Source organism: Nannospalax galili, unplaced genomic scaffold, assembly GCF_000622305.1.
Source record: "Nannospalax galili isolate Female #2095 unplaced genomic scaffold, S.galili_v1.0 scaffold18, whole genome shotgun sequence".
Classification (NCBI taxonomy): domain Eukaryota; kingdom Metazoa; phylum Chordata; class Mammalia; order Rodentia; family Spalacidae; genus Nannospalax; species Nannospalax galili.
This window is the reverse complement of record NW_008346548.1, coordinates 1154162-1176729: the sequence shown is the minus strand read 5'-3', so window position 1 is coordinate 1176729 and position 22568 is coordinate 1154162. Positions and strand designations below refer to the sequence as shown.

The following is a 22568-nucleotide window of genomic DNA, read 5'->3' as shown; positions in this document are numbered from 1 at the left end:
TCTGAGCAGCACTTTCTGGTTAGGAACAAAATCATCAATGAGAAATAATTGTCTAAATAACTTTTTATATAGCCTTAAGCCTAATGTCTGGGAAGTGTAATCCCTTGAACCAATACAGAAGTATGCTAATGACTTTACTCTTTGGTTATACTTTCCTTGTGGATGTTTAAGATCATACAGTTGGCCCAAATAATTCAATTTATTTTTACACTTAAGGTCATCTGAGGATTTGTTCCTCAGGATCACATGGGCTTGGGAGGAGCTCCTGGCTCCTTTCTTTTACCAGTTCCATTTATGTGAAGATAAGTCAAAGGTCTTGTTCGACCATGTCTGGCTTCACTTGGAAGCATGAATATGTTTCCTCTAAGTTGACCCTCCTCTTTGTAGAATGGACACTGGTTCAGGTCCATCTCGTGGGGTCTCCATGACCTCCCTGAACAAGAGAACAGGTGGCTCACCACAGTTACAGGACATTTTGAGAGATGTCCCATACATCCCTGGAAATTAGTCGACCTTGGAGGGCAAGGAGCAAAAACTGTCCTTTAAGTCCCTCTGACCACATTAGTATAGGCCCCAAACTATAGTTGTTAAACATCCAATAAGGTTAGTTCCCCCAGTCTGGTTCTTTTAATTATCATGTGCTATGTAGATAAGGCTTGGGTAAAACGCCAAATATTCTCAGATAAACCTTTGACTAGATATATATTTTGTTCCTTAAACTAGTTGACTAAACTATGACCATAGAAATTTTAAGATTATGTGTGTATTATTTTTGTCTCATCCTTTATATAGAACAAACCTAAACAGATCTTCATCACTTGCTTAGGCTTTCTTATTTTTTCTATTTTGGAAAATATCTCCATTCCCATATCCTTTTAACATCTTTTGCATTCTCATTTTTTAAAAATAATTATGAGACATAATAGCATTAACAAATAAATTCTCCATTGGTGGAGAAACTTATTTTCCTTGGGATGCTAAACAATGCTTATTCCCTTTTAAGTTTCTAGTGTGAAGCCAATATTTCATTAAAGTTTTGCTGGGGAACCAATGAATTTATTGAGCTTACTTACTGAGATAACTGAGGGGTTGCCGAGGTGTAGTGAGAATAACCATGTAGAGAGGCAGGGACTAGATTCCAAAGACCAAGCAGGAGACTGACAGGAAGCCATAGGAGGCTTTGATATGGGTGTGCATGCTTATGCATGGGTTAAAAGAGGTCTGCCTGCTCTAAAGATTTGCCAGAGTCGAGGATGGGGCAGGGAGAGCCATGAGAAGCCATTGTGGTAGTTCAGGGATGTGATGGGTAGTGGCATTGAGGAGGGTGGAGAGTAAGTATCTCAGTTCTGCCTAACTTGAAAGGTAGGGCTGAAGAAAGAGACAAGTATAATAAGTCCCAGGAGCTTCACCTGAGCCATTGGAGGAATGCAGTATCATTAACTGGGACGTTGGGAGCTCTGGGGGTTATCAGGGAATGAGCAAATTTTGGGAAAAACAGCAACAAAAAAAATATTATTTAGTTTTGTAGCATGTTGACTTTGAGATTCTTTTCCAAGTGAAGTGACGTTGTAGGTAGTTAGATACGAAACATAAGAACTCAGCAGCAAGGCTAGGGCAGGACATTCAAACTCTCTTTTTATTTCTCTCTCTCTCTCTCTCTCTCTCTCTCTCTCTCTGTGTGTGTGTGTGTGTGTGTGTGTTGTTTAGTTTATAAGGCTATAGGAAGCAAGGGGTAAACTCTGAGAAGTTTTGAAGATAAATATGCATATCTTGTAATATTTTACAATTAAGTACAAATGCTTCATTCATTCTTTTATTGTTTTAAAAGTCCCTGAGGCACATGTGAATACTTCATGGGGACACATGTGGTTTAAAATCACACTAAGATGTATGTCAAACAACAATTACTATCTCCATAAAAATATAGAGCCGAGAAAGGTAAATATTCTATAGGGTTTTTTTTTTTTTTGGTTTTTTTTGGGGGGCGTTAGTGTGGGAGAAATTCATGTAAATTAGTAGGGAATTGAAACTTGGACCCAATTTTTAAAGGGTGAGAGAATTTGAACAGTCAGTAAGTCGCTGGCAGTATATCCAGATAAGTCACAAGCAGATTTACAAAGACAAAAGTTAGCTTTCTCTTTGTGGGTGAGCAAGGATGGAAAACAAGACATCAGCCTAGCAGGAACAGAATTCGTTTGTGAAGAGCAAGGGAGATAGATGCATGTGTGAGGCATGGACCTCCCCAACTATACCTTTATTCTCAGCTCATGTCCGCCACTATTGCTTTGGGAGCTCAGATTGTTCATGTCTGTCTATCACCTCTGGAAATCTTAGTTAGAAGCCTTAGCATGGGCCTGGCATTCATGTTTGCCATAGGGAGCCTGTTTCAAAACATTGTTCCTTCATAAGGCTGTGATTATTTACCACAGTTAATACTTCTACGTGGGTTGCAAGTCTTGTATTCATAGGTAGAGTTGTTGCTTCTTACAGCAGGAGTTCATCAATATTTACTCAAATTCTGAAGTGTTATAGCTCAGCTTTGTTCATATGTCTTCCTAACTTTTAGCACTAACATACTTTGTATCTTTTTCCTGTTTTATTAATTGAGACTACCTGTGGCTTGTCGTAACACCTCCATTTTCTTTCTGCTTCATGTTGTCTTGCAAAACAAGTATGGCTGGGTGTGGACATGTGGGCAGTAGCCATGGAAGGAAGGGGAGCTCTTTAAAGGAGCTAACAGTGTAAGAGATACTATGATTACCACTTCTGATACTGTGCAGAGAAATAGACTATGTTGAACTAAGCTCCTCATTTTGCCAAACCTATGGTGATTTTTCATGAAAGACTGATGCTACATATTTTATTCTCTATAGCATCAGTATCTAATAAGCAGACATACCAATAATTGAAATCATTCATTGATAAATCAGAAAGAGTAGAAGTGTTATGCTGTCTGCCTAAATAATACAATGTAATGACACTAATTAACACAAGGGGGACCTGAATTTAAGGCAAAATTTAGGACCATTGAAAAATAGGTTCAGAAGCCCTATCCAAATTCTTAACATTCTCTACCATTAACTCACAGTACATTTGTATTTTTTCTATGGGGAGCCTAAGATTAGAATCACTCAGCTATTAAAGCTTTATTTATTTAAGAGGTAGAGTATCTTAAAACTACGTAACCCCAAACACTTAAGATTTTTAAATGTGATGTTCTTTATAAAACCAAGAAAAGGAGGGTTCCTAAGGCAAATACAGCAGTAGAACATCTCTTCAGATCATTTGAAAAGGGGGACTTGTATGGATTTACAGTCATACTATGGGTTTACTATCATACCATAAAATTGATAGACGTATAAAATTTCAAAAGAAATATCACTCAAAAAATAACCATATTTAGTGTTTTCCAGTCATTTCTTTCTACACTTTTATAAATCTACTACTTTCCACTTCAAATAGTATTTAAATTAAGAGTAGTTAACTTAGCAATATGTATTTATGCAAGAAATTTCTTTTTATGTAGTTGGGTTGTGATTTTTCATTTATATTCTTCATGTCACTAAGTAGTTTCCAAAATATTTTTATTATCTGCATAGTATTCCAGCAAATGGATATTTTTTTTAATCAAACCTCTTTTTTCAGATGAGGTTTCCCATTCTTCTCAAGTATAAGTAATGTAAACATTCTTGCTTCCAATTTTTATATAGATTTTTTAATTTCCTTTGGATAAATTCTTAGACATAAAATTTCTGAGACAAAAATATCCATATCATTTAAAGTTTTTGACACATAAGATGCTTGCCAGAAAACGGGACCAATTTTATTTTTCTGTGGTAAGTTCTCAAGAATTACTTCCCAAAGAGACTAGTTTGAACTGTGCTATTCCTCTTTTCTAAGTCCTGTCTTATCCATGATTATAGAAGACTTATTTACACTCTTACATCAAGGTTATGCCCAGAGTAACCAAATCATTTTTATATTCATTTATACAGCAAATAAGACAGTTTGTGGAATATAGATTGACAGTAATTTAGAATGGGTTCCTGTCATCTGTCTGTGCTGGACACATAGTATTTATCCTGAATAACACACTTAGACAAAGAAAAAAAAAAACCCTTAACCTCTCTTACTTGGATCATTCGTAGTGTACAAGGCACTGAAGAAGTTCTATGAGGCTTGAGTCTTGCCCTCTGAGAACTTGCAGTCCCATGTACCATGAGTCACAAGGTATAATATGAATTTGGGCTTCCAAGATGAGGATGCCCTATGGTGAAGGTACTTAAACTGTTCAGTACAGACTGCAGAACACTTGTGATCTGTGCATGAGATGGATAGTAAGATTGTCTTGGTATCTTTGGAATTTGAGGAAAGAAGTGTGAATATACTCCAGTATTAGTACTGGAGTAAATGGAGGCAAGTTGTATACTAGAAATACACAGTTCAGCTGAGGGAGGAAAAAAGACCACTTCTTCCTACTTCTCCCACTGCATCCCCTCCTCCCCAGGCTTCTGTGCAGCTCCTCGAAAACAAGGTTCTTCCTGTGGTAGCTTGGTGCTCCTGAGGTTTTCAAACTGCACAAGGACAGAGCATATCATGGGCATGCAGACCATTTTCTCGTGAGGACAATGGGAGAATATTTGGAATGGAGCCTCTTGTGAGAACTCAGAAAGGTTGCTATGGCCCGAGGACCTCCTGCCGTGTTTGAGCACTGTAGTGCAGTTTGTCATTCTGCCAGTGGGTACAGTGGGGGAGAGGGGGGGCTGCCTGATGGAGAGCTAAAGAAATGAGAGTACTTATTCTGCTGCCTGGACCAAAAAGCTCTCTGACACATATTTGGTTCGTTAAAATGGGTGTAAGTTAGCAGGACCATTGTAGTAGCAACATAAAAATTCCAAGTCCTCCTTCTGAAAATGCATAATAAATGACATATAGTGAAAATGTAAACAAGCCATTTAATAACATTTTAATGCTTGATTCTGATCTCTTAATTAAAATGTGCATAAAAGAAAACAATGGTGGAACATCTGTGTGTGCTATTGGGATAGCAGGATTTATGCTGCACCCTGGGCTTTTTTGTTCACTTCTCAGTGTGTGTGAATGTGGGAGGGTTTCCTCTTTGAGGCAGTTACCAATTGAGCCGCACAGGGTCTGTGTTTCCACCTACCTTCTCTGGGTAGAGCCTGTCTCCTTTTTCCCTTCCTCTCACATTAAGTGCTGTATAGTTCTTTCTCTGCCTACATGAAACATTCTCACCACTTGATCTGAAAACACGCTCTTCACCCCACCTCTCTAACCTGAAATGGTGACCTCACCCTGACTCACCCTCCTTATCGCAGCTGATGTGAGCAGCATTACCTAATGTTTGGGGCCTCAGTGAATAATCTCAGATCTTGGGGAAAGCATAGTACTTTGTAACTGTGACCTTATAGCAGTTATTCCTCAGCTGGACACTGGAATTTAGATGTCAAAAGACAGAAATTCTGCTTACCCCTGCTGGTGATATTTTTCGTTGTTACTATTATTGATTGGGAGGGTGTTTCTCAGAGCTTCATTTTGCCCCATTGTTAAGAGAGAGTACCAACAATTACCAAGGGAGAGGTGTGGAATTTAAAATTCCTTCAGATCTTCCACTGAAAATGAGACTTTATGAAATGTTTTTATTTCTATCTTTATTTGGAATATACTTGACCACCAAAAGATTCAACTTTGATCAAGCCAGCATAAAATGTTACTTCACATCTCCTGTTAGACCTAAGAGAGTTCTATATCATTTATGCAATGGAAAATCATATTCAAATAACCTTCCTAAACACATAATAACTAATATTCAGTGCCCCACTTTACTTTGGGGCACTGTGCTAGGACTATCTCTAATGATCTCTAACCCACACAAAGTCAACTCTTCACCCTGCAGTTGGTGAGCCAGATTCAGGTAAGTTTAAGTAACATGCCAAAAACCATATTATAAAAATTAAAAACCCTGAGATTCAAATTCACATCTATTTTTCTCTTTAAAACATAATCGGGGACTGGAGAGATGGCTCAGTGGTTAAGGGCACTGGCTGCTCTTGACCCAGGTTTGGTTCCCAGCACCCACAGGGCAGATCACCACCATCTGTAACTCTGGTTCCAGGGGATCCAAAACCCTCTTCTGACTTCCGCAGGCATTGCACACATGGGTGCACTTACATACATGCAGGCAATACACTTATACACATAAAATTTTAAAATAATAAAATTTTTAAAAAATATTTTTTAAAAAGCATAATCAACGCCAGGTATGGTGGCACACATCTTTAAGCCCAGCACTTGGGAGGCAGAGGCAGGCAGATCTCTGTGAAATCAAAGCCAACCTAATCTGCATAATGAGTTCTAGGTGGGCTGGAACTAGGGAGACTCTGTCAATAAAACAAAAAACAAAACCAAGAAAAGCACAATCAACCTGTGATATTAGGCCCTATAACATAGTAGCTGCATGTTCTATAGAGAGGGTTAGATGTTTTGAAAGAGTTAAATATACCGTTTGTCACAAATGTCTGATTCGTGTCTTAATAACTTGGATTTAATTCACAAATACAGAGTAATTATCAATATGGCACAGATGGAGAGCTACATGTATAGTTGAGTATAATTTCAGAGTGTCAGCTCATAGGTATGGTATACCCCAGAGAGTTTCACAGAACCACCTGACATCTTCCAATTACAGGGTTCTGTAGTCACCAGCATAAGTGTGAAAGTCCTCTGTGTTGGGATGGTTCAAAACATGCTAGTCTCCTAAGATTATCCTAAAATAAAATTGCCTGCCATATGTAAATATCCCTTCTATTCTGCATGTGTCTTTAGCTTTTGTGAATGAAGGCAAAATAGCAGTTTGGGGTATTGACTTTTACTGTTGGTTAGGGATTTGTTTTAGAAGTCCAGTTCCAGTATGCAGAAGAAGTGAGCTTTGGTTTTTATCCCCTTTGCCGTCCTCCATCAACTTACACATCTTTTTCCTATCTAAGTCAATATTTTCAGTAGGCTGTGATTCTTTGATGAAAAAGAAATAAAATATTATTTACATTTTAATTCATATAAGAGTACCCTTGGCGGCCTGAATTTTGCATGCTTTGGCTCTGTAGAAGAACACATGGGCTTGACTGTATGTGGAGCTGATGCCGCCTTCTTTCCTCCCTTTCTCTTTAATTTTTTCCCCTCAGCCTGAAGAAACCTCTACTTTAAGCTTGTTGTATCTCCCAAAACAGACTAGTTACTAGATTTATAAGAGCACTAGGCTGTTTTGGTGGGGTGGGGTTGATATTGCTATGACAATCAGGGATATATTAGGAAGTTATCTTAGTCTAGGAAAATCTGGAATTTGAGAACCATAGGAACTAAGCCTTTCTGACTGCTAGCCATATAGCCTAAGTGAGTTGCTTAAGTTGCAGAGTCCAAGATTTTCTAAATATATAAATTGAAGATGAGTAGTAATACCTATTTTATAGAGATACCGTAGAGATTATATGAAATAGTATATGTGCACAGACATACACATACATATAGTCATTATTAAAAATCAGTCTTTTTTTACAAAAAAATGATGGCAAAAATGATATTCAGCTTGAAAATAAAAGTTTCATCATTTCAGTTTAGCACAGTGGGAAGACCTTTTGCCTAGAAGACAGATTCTTGGGTTCTTTCTCCAATTCTGACCCTAGAAAGCTGTGGAGTCTTGACTCTTCCTGTCTTAATACCTCAGTTTCCTCATTTCAGAAATGAGTGTGGCAGACTACATTGCCTCTGTTTATATGGTTTTGCCTTCAGAGATATTTCTGTTTCTCGGAATAATCAGTGACATGTAATACAACCGTGTTTAGTCTCAAAGGCCAGCAGCCAAGTGTGGCAGACAGGGCTGCTGTTAATCTGCTTTTCCCTAAGCAGCTGAGTTCACATGTTCATTTTTGCTCTTTGTATATTTGTCATGTGTCTGGGTGTTTATGTACCTACATGGTTTCTGGAGGAAGCACACTAGCACACATTCATATATTCTTGTGGTATGTGTGTTTATATTTAACACACACATATATATATACAGTATGTGTATATATATAAATATATGTCTGTGTGTATGAGAAACAGATGCACTGTAGGCAGATAAAGCAGATAAATATAGATCCAAATAGAAGCATAGGCATATAAATATAGACTTGTATAGAGTGAAAGCAAGCAGATCAGCACCATTTCATTATTGCTTGAAGTCTTTGTAATTAAAGAGTTGAAAATCAGTGACTCATGTTGAAACAGTTGATGGAATGACACTGACAGATCAGAAGGCACAGTGTGAGGTAAGCAAATAACCTTTCTTTCAACTCTGAGGAGAAATTACTGGGAAGATTTATTACTTTTGATTAATTGATTTGTGAAAGTTTTTAAATAGTAGGTAGTGCAATATTTTAATAGTACAAATAAACCAGAGAACAAAAAATAAGTAAGAAAAGGAAGCCTACTCCATTGTTAAGAAGAAATTTGGCCAGAGTGACACCTGGATCCTCTTATGTCCACAGGCTACAACTTTCTCTTTTCTAGGATTAGAGAGATGAGTTGGTCTTTCTACATTATTGTGCCCAAGCCCCTCTGCAATCATTTAGGAAATGCTACCAAAGGGGATCTATTGAAGCACAAGGCCAGAGTCACCATTGTTCCGTTATAGTCATGGGGACACTTACAGTTGTGTTCAGTGAGTGTGTCATGTGAGTAAAAATGGGCTCCCATCTGTTACTTTTATATCACTGTCTGTTCTCACCAGTCAAAATAATTGGTTGTGAGTTTTGCTCTATTTTACTTTGTTTTTGTGAGGAGAATATTGTGAGTTATTTTTAACTGGTTTAAGTTAACTGCATACTTCACTTTTTAATGTACGATTTATAACTTAGTCATGTGTTTAAATATGATTTTAAAAAGTATCTTCTATTTCTCCCTAAACCACACCCATTCCTTCACAGATCTCCTCTCTCTCCATCTTTGTTGCAAAGGAGACCAGAGAAGCTAAAATCTGTAGTCCTCTGGGCATGTGTGTACATAGCCCATCTTTCCAAGTATCACAAGGCTGTCAGAGTAGATGCTGCTGCCATTCCCGCTGCTTAGTTCGCTGTTCCCGATAGGGGACTAAGGATGGAAGGACATTCCAGCTCATTCCCTCATGCTGCTCCTGAATCTGGAGTTCATCCTGTTCCCAATTTGATATTAAGCTTGAGGGAAAATATCAGGGAAGAGCAAAGAAATAAAGACACATTAAAAGTTGAAGAATGAATTGAAGAACTGTACATTCTCTTAAGTCTGCTTGGCTGCACTTTGTGGTTAAGTTATTCACCTAATTATGATTTTAGAAATACCTTTTCTTAAAAAGTATCTAATGATCTTAAGTTTTTTTGTATGCCACACACACACACACACACACACACACACATACATGTATATACATACGCCCCCACATATACATGCACCTAGACATATGCACTTATGCACACACACATATACACATCACACACATACTCATGCACATACACATACATGCACATACTCATACATGTATACGTCACACACATGCACACATCCACATACATATATACACACACAACACACACATACACATTCATACATACATGCATGCATACATCACACATACAAATGCACACATACATGAACAGACATATACATACATACACATTTATGTATGTTTCAGAAAAAAAGTTTACACTGTGGGAATAGAGTGGAATATGATTTCTGTTTCATGCATGCTTTTAAAGAATACTTTGTCCTAATATGTAAACATAAACTCTACAGTGCTTCAGACTGCAGACTTAAAATTTTCAATTTTTTACTTGCTAAGCTCTAATATTATTTTAAACAAGCGATTATTTATATAGAAAAACATAGAGGTTGGAAAGATTGCCCTCTGACCTCTTCTGTTTAATAAATATTTTAAGATCAAAATTCTGAGGGAAGTTACGCATACATATTCTTTCCTTATTTTTTATTTGTTTCCTTTTCTCCAGGCTTAGTATATGTAACATTTAGCTTTCAAATATTTAGTAACAATTGCCAGAAGTTTTGGCAAGAAGAAAAAAAATGTGCACATATATATATATATGTGTGTGTATATATATATTGAAGTGTACTAATCACCTAATTTTCTATGCATTTTATATTTTTTAACTTTTATTTAGCATAAATTCTTAAAAGTTTTTTTGAGACAAGAAACCTCAACTGCGGAATTTCCTCTGTCAGACTGGCCTGTGGGCATATCTGTGGGACATTTTCTCAATTGCTCATTGATGAAGGAGGGTCCAGCCCACTGTGGACAGTGCCATCCCTGGGCAGATGGGTCTGGGCCTTAAAAAAAAAAAAATGTAGTTGAAAAGCTAGGGGAAGCAAGCAAGTACACTGTTCCTCCACGGCCTCTGCTTCAGTTTCTACCTCCAGGATCCAGGATGGAGTTCCCACCTTCACCTCCCTAGATGTTGAACTATTTAACCTGTAGCCAAATAAACCCTCCCCCCAGCCGCGCCCAACAAAAAAAGTTTTTTGAGACTTTCCTTGTAGCCTCAGCTGACCTGGAATTCTCTATGTAGACCAGACTGCTCTTGATCTCACAGAGATATGCCTGCCTCTGCCTTTCAAGTGCTGGAATTAAAGTGCATGGTATGCCACCATGCCCAGCCTTAAAAAAGAAAATTTTTTTAAAGTAAAATATTTGATGTGATGTACAGGATCTTAGGTGATTATACATTTCCTTTCCCAAAACGATGAACATTTTCCAAATATGCACTTAAATACTGGCATTTGCATAAGCAAGGATTCATCAGAACTCAGAGCAAAGCAAGAACTTATTTTTTTAGGGGAATTATTTACATCCTACTTTCTACTTGGAGCATGAGGGGGCACTCACCATTGACAAGAAGAATTTTTGGTTAATTGGCTTCATATTTTGCTCCTGGTATTGTCCATTGTGGTACAGGTGGGCCCTCGAGTCCTGATTAAACCCACTTTACAACTCTTAAATTATGTCTGCACCTTTAGAATAGTAACAACTTTGTAACTAGGTTACTGGCTAATCTATAAAGCTTTGGCCAGTACTAATTTACAGCAGACTTATATTAAATAAAATGACATGAATGGAGTATGTGCCATGCAATAAGTATATGCTCATGCTTCATGTATTCCTCTGACCTGTAATTTTAATGTATAACTGATTTTCTCCCCATCTAGTATCTTCATTGTGGTAGAGCAGACAATGCTAGAGAAATGGGAGCAAGGATTGATTTTTTAAAATATTTATTATTTTTCTTTTATGTGTATGAGTGTATTGCCTGTGTGTATGTGACTTGCACCTGTGTCATGCAATGCTGCGGAGGTCAGAAGAGGGCTTCGGATTCCCCTGGAACTGGAGTTAAGGATGGTTCATAGCTGCCATGTGGGTTCTGGGAATCAAACCCGGGTCCTCTGCAAGAGCAGGTAGTGCTCTTAACCGCTGAGTCATCTCTCCAGCCCCGCAAGGATTGGATTATTATTATTATCTAATGCCCACTCTGAGACGGAATCTAAGAAAATCATCAAAATTCCTGTTTCCTGTCATTGTAATTACAAAAAGTGTTAGCCAACAAAAGTGGGAATGCTTTCAACACTGTTATTGAGACCCTATTCCTATCAATAAAGTGGTCAAATGATGTATATTTAGCCTTTTGAAATGATAAGAGACCCTTTTGTCACCCATTCACATGCTAGGTTAACATCCTCCATTCTGTAGTAGACATTGCTCACCCTGACTCCTGTAGGTTAAGCTTGTTGGTTTTGAGCCACCTTTATTAGGGAAACCTGTGAAGTGAGAAGACAAATGTCATTGAAATTATTGAATGCTTGCTGTATGCTTTCTTTTTTAGGGATTAAGAAGGGAAAAATGTATCTCCCATTCTAAGATACTCGAACTGCATTTCAGCCTGGAATTAATCGTTTAAACTGAATTATAAATCCCATAAGACTTAAATTCATAATGGAAACAATGACACACTCTTAACTATAGGATTCTGGCAGTCATATCCTTACTATCCAGAGACCTCTTTCTCACATCTGAGCTTTCTTTTAACATCCTCAGACTTTGTTTTCCATGTACCAATTTTGGTGTGCGTCTTTCTGAGTTCTGTTGGAATTGAGAGCATTTGACCTCCATCATTAAGCTGCATTACACTAACTTGGATTTCTCAGGATCTCCTCCTGTTGTGCCATAATCAGTCTCAAATATATGCATCTATGGGATGGAAAGAATGAGAAGGAAAAGGAATGGCAATCTAGTGTTGTGGAAAATGAGGGGTATGGCCATCAAGAACCTTTGCTTTTGGACTTTGATGAGGTACTTTATGCAGACCCCAGTGTCCATATTGACAATTCAGAGGTCTAGATAATGTTAACATTCAAGAGGGAAGCCTGGCAGCTGTAGATTACCCTCAGTGTTTGCTATCTTGTTGCATTAAAAAATACTAAGTACATGCCAAAGTCCTGTTTATAATCTGTTACTAAATGTATTCTTTTTTTCTTTCTTTATTTCTAAAGTCATGAAAGCATTTAAACAAAAATGACTTCCACATAAAAAGTAATAAATAAAAGTTTGTTATACAGAAGTAAGAGAAAAGAAAGAACTTGATCAGGGGAGATGTATCAGCTAGTAATGGAGGGGCAGTGAGAGGACAGGAACCAAAAGATCTTGTCAAAGTTCTAAAAGGCATAAGAACCTGAGTAAGAAAAGAAGTAAAAATTTCAACAGAAGACTCACATTTAAGATAAAAAATTATAAGATAGCTATGAGGTGAACATTTTACATAATGTAGGATTTCTTGTCTTAGAATCCTTTGAAATCTTTCCCTGTGCCATTTAAAATAAGATTCAATTTATATACTTTGATTTAGTCTATGCTGTGGAAAATTTAAGTGTGAGCTTTGGATATGAATCCCAGCTCTGTCTCAAAATATATGCTCTTCAGAAAATTAATTCTGAGCCTTGAGACCTTCATATGTAAAAATGAAGCAAGCAGGCAAGTGCCCATTCACTTTTATGAATCCATGAAATATTGGGGATGGAAAGATGGCTCAGCAGTTAATTGCGCTGACTGCTCTTGGAGAGGACCTGGGTTCAATTCCTAGCACCCACAAGGCAACTAACAACTGTCCCTAACTTCAGTTCCAGGGGATCCAACATCTCTTCTGACCTCTGTGAGCCCTGCACAACACAGGTAAATCTACACACCTGCAGGCAATGCACTCAGATACATAAAATAAAAATAATAAATAAAAATTTACAAAAAGAATCCATGAAATACAACATCCCATGCAATGATCATGTTGACAGATAACTAAGATGCTCCCTGAGAAAAGTTATTGAATTTGACTACATTAAATAATGGCCAAAGTTAAATGCTGTTATTATGTTTGAAGGTTTTGACTGAAATGTATATGCCTAGTTCTACAGCGTGGACAAGATGATAACCCTATACTTGTAAAGCAGCAACATGGCTCCCATTCTCAAACTTGTTGTTGAATCTTCAACTGAATTTTTGAAGAGATTACAGTTATAATTCTTTTTCTAAAGGTCTTACTCACCAATTAACTGAAAGATGGCATTTCTGACTTCCTAATCCAGAATTTATTTTTTCTCATAAAACTCCTGTTTAACCAAGGAAATGAAAACCAGTATATTCTTGGTTGCCCTTCTATTAATTTAAATTTGCATAACCTAATCAAAACTCAACCTTCTTTGCCCTTCAACAAAAAGCCATATTCTCACCCATTACTAAATGGCTACATTCTTCTCAGTATTTTTTAAAAGATGAGTTACATTGATATCCCATGACTTTTCCTTTTGAATGTGTCCATGGAAATTAAAATGTACTTTCAGTGCCCAGGACTGAATCTATTAATTTAAATTTGCATAACCTAATCAAAACTCAACCTTCTTTGCCCTTCAACAAAAAGCCATATTCTCACCCATTACTAAATGGCTACATTCTTCTCAGTATTTTTTAAAAGATGAGTTACATTGATATCCCATGACTTTTCCTTTTGAATGTGTCCATGGAAATTAAAATGTACTTTCAGTGCCCAGGACTGAATTGAAAAAAAAAAAAGGCTGAAATGACAGGTGGAAAACGAACAGAAAACTTGCATGATGTTATCAGTATTTTAATTTTTCTAAAGCTGTTTTTCTAATAAAATGGAACTGAGGTCAACTGACCCCAAACTAACTGCCTGATATTTCCTTTACATCATTATTTTGCCTGCAAATAAATGATAGAGTAATGCAGCCTAAGATTTCCTGTAAAACATTGAAATGTGATTTTTGGAGCTTTTCTGTGTTCTTTTCCTACAGAGATATTTCTTCCATAATCATTTCACAGTTTCAACAAATATTTGCTAAGTGTAGAGAAGGGTTTAGCAGGTATTGGGCACTAGGTATACAACTGTGTACTGTTGCCATCTGTCCTCACAGCATCTTTGACAAATGGGTGGAGAAGATATTCATTTAACATGTTTAAGCTAAAATAGGTTATAAGGGAAGGCAGTTGGGTGACCTGTGATTTGTCCTAGTCACAATTTACAAACATGCATTCAAGATGGAAACAAGGCCCCTGCCAAGCTGTCTAGCAGTATGATAAATAAAGAGAACTTATATTTTTCTTTCTTTGTATTTCTTCTTATCTTAGTGGTTGATCACAGCCTCACAGGCACATTCAGGTATTTGACAGTCCTTCAGGCAGAGTGCACTTCATGGGGCATAACCTTTGGGAGGCTCATTGCATGGCTTGGAAAACATTAAGCAATGGTGGATCCAGGACTGAAATGTCCATCTTCATCCTGGTCAGAAGTTAAATGCCATTCATAAACGCACTGTAAAAAATTATTTAAGTTTATTTTGCAAGTGTCATCCATATGTTTAGGCCCCTCCTCATTTTATTTCCCTCTTATTATCTTATTTGGGGCTCTTCTGTTCAGTCAAATAACCTGTGGCATATCATCTTCCAAAGTAATAGGTGGCCGATTCAGAGGCTTCTAAATGTGTTTTTCATGTACTTTTAAAGAAAATGGAAAGAGTAGAACATACCTCTCTTTGTCCTGATAGTAAACCTATGCATATTTTAAATAACATTTGTAGTAACATAAACTAGTGTAACAGTAGCAGTGGTTATCACAGACAGAGATTCATAATGCATCTAGGAATGGCAAATTGCTGCATATGGAGAAGTTTGTCAGTTTAGTGAATTGCTTTCAGTAATTTGCCACATTAGTACTTTCAAACATTCACCTGCCAGTAATCTTCATTAGGATTACTAATAGGATTGGAATATTGGGGTCACTAACACAAATACGTTTGTCTGAGTCCTGAACAATAGTCAGAGCATAAAAAACTAAAAATAAGCCTAGTCCAGGCATTAGAATTGCTTCTTTAAGTGCTTTCAAATTCCTCTCCATTCCCTCTTTTTCATCTTCCTGGCCTTCTCTTTCTCTCTTTATTCCCTCCCCATCCTACTCTTTTTTTTTTTTCCACTGTTCTGAATTCATTAGATGGCATAGTGTAAATCAATAGTAAACGTTAACCACCCACGCCATACTCAGTTACGCAACATCGCATAACCGGTACACAGAGACAAAAAGGGAAAAGCACACACAGCTTTACATTCAAAAGCTCTTGCATAATTTTACTTTTCCACAGCCAAAAAGGAAAAAAAAAAAGGAAGTAACAGATGGGGAAACTTTCAGTTTTTTTCCCTTTTCTCAGACTGTTTAGAAAGGAGTTAGCTAACATCTATAGCCATTTCTAGTTACTCTCGGCTGCAGCAACACATCCCATAATTGTCAGAGCCATAACTGCCTTTAAAATAGGACTTTGTGTCCATTGGTGATGTGATGGATTTTCCAGGTAATATAAGGCTAAAATTATTCTGAGATGATTTCACTTTCTTTATGGAAAACCAACAACTTCCTAAGAATAAAATTAATTGTAAAGTAGAAAATAAGAAAGATGACCGTGCATACATAGCTGTGTTTTCACACTTCACGGGAGTGTATCCTGTTGTAATATTTAAGTTAGAAAGCTAAGTAAGCCCAATTTTCTTTTTCTTTTTCCTTTCCTTTGGGAACTATATGTCATCTCTCTCTCTCTCTTTTTTTTTTTTTCTCATGACAAAATACATTCAAACCCCGAAATCTCAATGAACACAACATCTAGATGCTACAACATGGACAGGACAGAATGCTTAAGGCCTACTAGAATTCTTGCTCTCAGTGGCAGTTCTACTGAGCAATGTGGAGCTTCTTGAATTCTTATTTAGTACACTGTGTCTCATTGCTCTCTGGAATGCCTTTGGAGTCATTGCACAGCCTTCATTTAAGTCTCAAATATATCATACTTCCATAATTCCATAATTCCTATCTATGTACCTACCTAAATCCTCTCTACTTTCTTCGCTCCTCTTTCCTCTCTTCTCCCCTCCCTCCCTCTTCCTCCCCCCCCCCCGCTCTTCCCCCTCTTTCCTCTCTTCTCCCTCTTCCCCTCTCTGCCTTCTCTCTTCTCCTGGCTCCCTTCTCTTCTCTCTTCCTTCTTTTGTAGCTCCTTGCCTCCCCCCTCCCGTTTTTACAGTGAAAGGCCTTATTTCCCAGCTTAAATGGGTACACAGTGATATTTGTATGTGATTTATCAGACTTTTGGCCCTGTGAAAATACTTTGTTTCACTTACCTGACTAAGTTCTCTGGGAACCAGGCATTTTTGTCTGATAAGTAAGGTTGGAGATAATTGAGGTTTTATTTTACTCTTCCCTTTTGGTGTCTGCCCATCAAATGGTTTCAAAGTGTATATAAAATGATAGCGAGCACAGCACTGGGCACTGCAGGGATTTGTTAGACTAACTGGTGAGCAGTAGTAATTCTAGCTGTTTCTAAGGCAATGAAGGGAAGGTGAAAGGTGGGTGGGAGAGAGAAGGCATGTGACCATTAGTGTGCACATACAAAGTGTTGAAGAACTGGCCTCTTTACATGTTGGATCAGTATCATACTTTCAGTTCATGCTTTATTTCTGGATGTGAAAACCATGAGAAATTGATTGGTCTGATTTGCGAAAGGTCTGAGGTAAGTTTTTCCTTTATTATTGTGAGATTTTTTTTTTCTTTTTTGTTCAGGCTGTCTCATGTTTTAAACATTTCTTATGGGTTAGCTATTGCAATTTAAAATTCCTTTGTATGGAAAACTCAGGAGCACAAAGATAGAAATCAAAGCCAAAAAGTACTTTGCCTGTTTTTTCAGGTTTCATTGCTTAAGAGTATGGGTCTTGATTAGAACAAGTGAGTGTCCAAGATTATTGCTATTACTGTTTTTGTTTATGTTGATATAGGTTTGGTTTTTTTTTGGTTTTTTTTTTTTTTTTTTTTTTTTTTGGTCTTTTTGAGACATGGTCTCCCTGTAGCCCCAGCTGTCCTGGAACTCACTGTGTAGACCAGGCTGGCCTGCCTCTGCCTCCCAAGTGCTGGGATTAAAGGCATGCACCACCATGCCCAGCCCGATATAGGTTTTTTTGTTGTCTAATGTTAATAAAAACAAATTGGTAAATAGGTTAAAATATAAATGCATTCCTTCCATCTTTTCTTTCTTCTGAATAGAATCTTGGAACTTAGAATTTATTGCAGAAAATACTGACATAAAAATTGGTCAGAACATTCTAGTGTTAGACAGAAAATCATATTCACACATATATTTTTCTATGTACCCCTCTAAATATGTGATAGCTGATTTGAATTCCAGTATGCACCTTTGCATATTGGTCTAGGGTATCAAAGACATTCAACCTCAGCCAGGTATGGTGATACACACCTTTAATCCCAGCACTGGGAAGGCAGAGGCAAGGGGGAATCTCTGTGAGAGCATAGTCAGCTTGATCTAGATAGTGAGTTCCAGGCCAGCCAGGGCTACAAAAAAACAAAATAAATTAATTAATTAAAATAAAATTAAAAATTCAACTTCATCCCTGGTTTTGTTGCTGTGCCTGGCACATCATAGCAGCTTCAAAAATATTTTCTGGGTTCCAGTAAAATGTAAAATGCATTCTTTATAAATTGCACTATAGTGTAATTTTGACATGATTAATAATCTGTAGCCAAAGTCCTTTTTGTGCAGTTCTGTACACAGGAACTTATTCTGAGTACCCTGATTAACAAATGGGTTGCCTAGATTAGAAAAAAAGAAAACAAGAAAGTAGCCTAGAACTCTTAAGGGGAGTCAGCGTTTTCTTGGTTGTCAAAAACAGTTGGAGACATCTGGCTATAAAAGAAGCAGAGGGAAAATTCTGAACATTTTCCCTGCCTCTTTTTGTCAGACTAGCTTCCATTTCCAATTTGGTGGGTTTTCACACTCTCTGAACCTAACCTTTCAAAGTTCACTGTATGCCCACTGAGTCTGCACAGTCCTCTTTGTCAGTTGTAACCACAGCCCTGGGAATGTACAGGCTGCTTGTATTTTTCATTTGTAACACAGGATCCAAGCTTAGGAAAGGCTGGCAAACATAAACTTTCTATTCCTGTAGCATGTGAAGCAGAGAAGAGTTTTAAATATTTTCTGATATTTCATTAGTCCCTAACAACCCTTTCGCCCTGGGTTCTCTTCTCGCTGCTGTTGGCAGTAGTGGTAGGTATTTTCTAATAGTTCAACAAGAACCCCAGTTACTGACAGCTTTTCAGGCAGAATCACTTTGTTGTGCCTTGTGCATAGTCGCAGTTTCATAAATATTTTCTGATTTGGTGAGCTAGGGAGGAGCTTGCTGTAGCTGTTCCCACAGAGCTTATGCAGGTAAGTAGTAAGCCATGTAAGTGAAGGGAGAAGAAGGAATTGGATATAGAGCTCTTCTGATTTTGGCATTAGATATGTCAACCTCTTTAATGTGAAAGTCTTCATTGTCCACTCTCATTCTTCACAATAATAGCAAATTTCAGAAGGCCATTTTACAACTTTCTTGGAGGCTATTATTGACTATTCCTAGACTATTGGCTCTTTAGCAAGCTACCATGGTGATCTTCATTAAATTTCATATGCAAATGTGTTAGATTCTTGTGATTTTTACCCTCCAATATACTCCTCTTGCACTGTGCCATGGGTTCCTTGACTCCTGGCTTTTCTCACTTCTGCTAGACAATAATTTTTGGACTTCCTTTATTTATGTAGGTCCTTGCTGCTTTACATGTAGCTAACAGAGTCCCAATCTTTGTGTAACATGTTTGGAGGTGGTTAATTATGTTGGGCCTTCTCCAGGCTTCAATTATAGCAATGGTATTGGGGGTGGGATGACCTCCAGGAAAACTACCTCTGGCTTCTGAATTTTTAAAAGAATTGATAAGAAAAACCTGGAATTATAATAGTTGCTGCTTGTAAGGCTAGAATTTTTGAAATGCAGATTAATAATATTTGGAGACTTGGTTGTTCCACAGTTGAAGTTTTGTAAATGTTAATTTGTTGTTTATTCTGAAAGGCTTTAGTTGAAGTTTCAGTTTGCAATCTGCACTCATTTTACCTGGCTTAGAATATAAAACTATACATTAACTTACAAAGGAGGATCTGGCCAGTAATTCACACCTCCAAAGCACCTGTGCGTAATCCTTAACTTGTTCTCCCATCATTGCCACAGACTTATATCTAGAACACAAGTAAAAAATAGTCAAAAACAAGGAAGACCAGTTTGCCTTTATTTATAAAAAAATTTAATGAAAAGTACAATCGTTCAGATGGAGCTACAAATCCTGGTGGTTCACAATGGTTTGATTCTTTTTTAAGAGGACTGTACATAATTACCTGTAAAACATAACTCTCTCAACATAAGTTATACTGCATTATACAAATGAGCAACAAATCATTCATAACTGGTTGTAACCTGCTAGTGACCATCAAGTTACATTCAGGAAGTTACCAAAGTCACTTCGAGGGGGCAAAATTTTATATTTATTCTTAAAGGGAAGTGTTGTTTACTTTCTATAAAGTATCATTGAGTTGGGGTCCAAGGGGAATAACAAGTGTATTATTTTCCATGATTACCTTCTTGTTATACATTTGTTAAAATAAATATCAACATTTGGTATTATTTTCCATTTCAGAATGTTTTACCATCAGTAACTGGGTATTTCTCACAACATAGCTGATTGGTAAGTAAACTTTCATTGTTTCTAAATTGCAATTCATAACTTGAAGTGCAAAGGAATCATATATTTCTATTGATTTTACCAAATTTTAAATAGAAAGTAAACCTAAGACTGTGGCAAGTTTACCACCTCAAGTATTAAAATTGAAAAGAATATATTTTGACATTAGTGAAATTATAGAAGAATAAGAAACATGATTCCATTATAAGTATTGATAGATATTTTGAATGACTTTGCTGGACAAGGTTAGAAGTATTCAAAGGACCTGTTTAAAAGTCTTAGTAGAGAGCGATTTTTCCAAAGAACTTCTGAGGAGACTGAAAGGGTGATAATGTGAGGGGGGCTACTGATGTTTCTTGTGTAGAACACTTTATTTGGGAAATGAAGAAAACAAACACATTTTCTGTCATTTTGAACTTTTGATTTATAGTTTGTAATGTTCTGTAGATTTGAAATGCATTTGCTTCTTATGGCCCAGTCTTAAAAACAGATATAGTTACTCTTGCATAGATCCACAAATAGAAGGAGAAACGCCCTTTGCGGATATGAGTAAAAATGCCTCTCTTTGTCAATTAAAGCACCAAGATCAGAGCTTCAAGTGAGCATAGGTTTAAAGTTTTGCCTTTTTGTCTTCTGGTGAGACTGTAAAATTTCTAAAGGATAGCATTGTGGCCTCTGAGAACTCTTAGTAGGAGGCATCTCAAGGACAGGGTGGCAGGACAAGGCTATATTGGTAAGATCCTCATCAAGTCAGACAGGGTCTGAAAGAGCTGAGTTTTCTCCAGGTCAGCCTACACTGAAATGCCCTGGCAAATATACTAGAGAGGAAGGAGGAGGGAGTGACTTGCCTGGCTCTCTTCTGCCTGGCTCTACCCAGGCCTATTTAGTCATGAACAACATACTCATCCAAACCTTTAAAAGTTATTCTCTTGACTTCACTTTATATGAATGTTCATAAAATGATGAAAATCATCTCCTAGGTGATAATGAAGGCTTTGTAAGTGGAACTTTCAATATACATTGCACAAATTCCATAGTTGTCACTCTGTTGTTGTTTCTTAATCTGTCACCTCTAAACATACTATCTTGCCTCTGAAGGCCACGGCCTTTAGGATTGTAACTCCCTCCCTACTTACTCCCATGCTTCACTGGTTTTCTGCTCAGAAAGAAACTCCTATCAGCCTGAGCCCCAAGCTCAAGGGACAGGCTTGTTTGGTAACTTTAATTTGTTGCTCCCTTTCATTCACCACAAAATGATCTCATCATAGAAGATCCAGAACTTTGTACTCTTGTTGGCCTGCAAAAAAATCGGGTTCCTCCCGTATTTCTCTACAGCACAGAGGAAGCTCTTTCTGGTTCTGTGATCAGAGACCTTGGGCATTGCTGTTTCTTTTCCTGTGAGTGTATTTCACTTCTAGGTATGAAGATTTAAACTATTAGGACAGTGCTGTGTGTTTGCATTTCTTCTGTTTTGGTAAATGAGAAGCTCCTTGGGAAAGAACACTTTTCCCACTACTGAATAAATATTGATTTTCATTTTTAAATGATACATGATCATTAAAAATAATTTGAAAAAATACATAGGAGTAAAATGAAGAAAAATTAAAGTAATTATTTTTATAATTCAAATCCAACCACTAAGAACTATTAAATATATATTCTAAGTCTCATTTTCCCCTGAGGACATATTTTTTACATGCTATAGTCATAATGTCTATATATTTTAAGTATTGATTTCAGAATTTAACCTATGAATTTTATGTTTAGTTACAAAGTCTTTATAGATGTTTTAAGTAAATAAGTAAATACTATTCTTATAACCTAAATGCTCAACAAAAGCATTATTTTTAAATATTTTATATCTCCGTAATTCCTTGCATATGTACAGTAAATGAATCAGTCAGTGAACAAAGAGTAAATGAATGAAAGTTCTAATGAGTATATATTTTTAAGTTTATTTAATGATTTCAAATGCACAAATGTAGGCAGATTACTGGAATGAACCCCCTGTACTCATTGTCCATCTTATTCAGCAGGGAACCTGTGCCCTATCTGTTTCCTACTGCATTGCCATGCTATTTTGAAGCAAACGCAGATATCATAGCATTTAATTAATTAATATTTCAGGCTCATCAAGACATTTTTACATGCTGATGCTTTTAAAAGTTTCAGTAAAATAGTTCTAGTCATTGTATGGAGCACTGTTTTTCTTCTTAGTGTCTTGGCCTCATACTTCCTAACACGTAGCAATTGGTTATAAAATCACATCAGCATGTTTCATAATGTCTACAGACCAAAGGGCAGTTTGGTTGATGAAGGAGAGAGTTCAAAGTTTTGACTAGGTTTCTTGGGGCAAGTGTTTTTCTT

At 37.0% G+C, this 22568-nt stretch overlaps 1 protein-coding gene across 8 annotated transcripts in view; it reads left to right on the top strand.

Annotated features, from left to right (window-relative positions):
• Positions 1–22568, top strand: part of Zbtb20 (zinc finger and BTB domain containing 20) — an 843460-nt gene that overhangs the window by 460045 nt on the left and 360847 nt on the right. For all 8 annotated transcript variants that reach the window (XM_008842866.3, XM_029568249.1, XM_029568251.1 and 5 more), the window contains one exon: positions 20157–20204. The gene's annotated coding sequence lies outside the window, so the exon portion shown is untranslated. The remainder of the gene's footprint in view (positions 1–20156; positions 20205–22568) is intronic.